The sequence below is a fragment of the Nannospalax galili genome, unplaced genomic scaffold (assembly GCF_000622305.1).
Source record: "Nannospalax galili isolate Female #2095 unplaced genomic scaffold, S.galili_v1.0 scaffold371, whole genome shotgun sequence".
Classification (NCBI taxonomy): domain Eukaryota; kingdom Metazoa; phylum Chordata; class Mammalia; order Rodentia; family Spalacidae; genus Nannospalax; species Nannospalax galili.
Genome location: NW_008331606.1, coordinates 4871251 through 4871490, shown reverse-complemented (window position 1 = coordinate 4871490; position 240 = coordinate 4871251).

Sequence of the window (240 nt, the reverse complement as noted above, 5' to 3'; positions counted from 1 at the left end):
ACATGGACCAGATCTTCAACAGAATCATGGAAGAAAATTTCCCAAAATTAAAGGAAGACATGCCCATTCAAATACAAGAAGCATATAGAACACCAAACAGAAAGGACCAGAAAAGAAACTCTCCGTAGCACATCATAGCAAAAACACTAAATGTACAAAACAAATAGACAGTACTAAAAGCTGCAAAAGAGAAATAACAAGTCACATATAAAGGAAAACCCATTAGGATTACAGCTGACT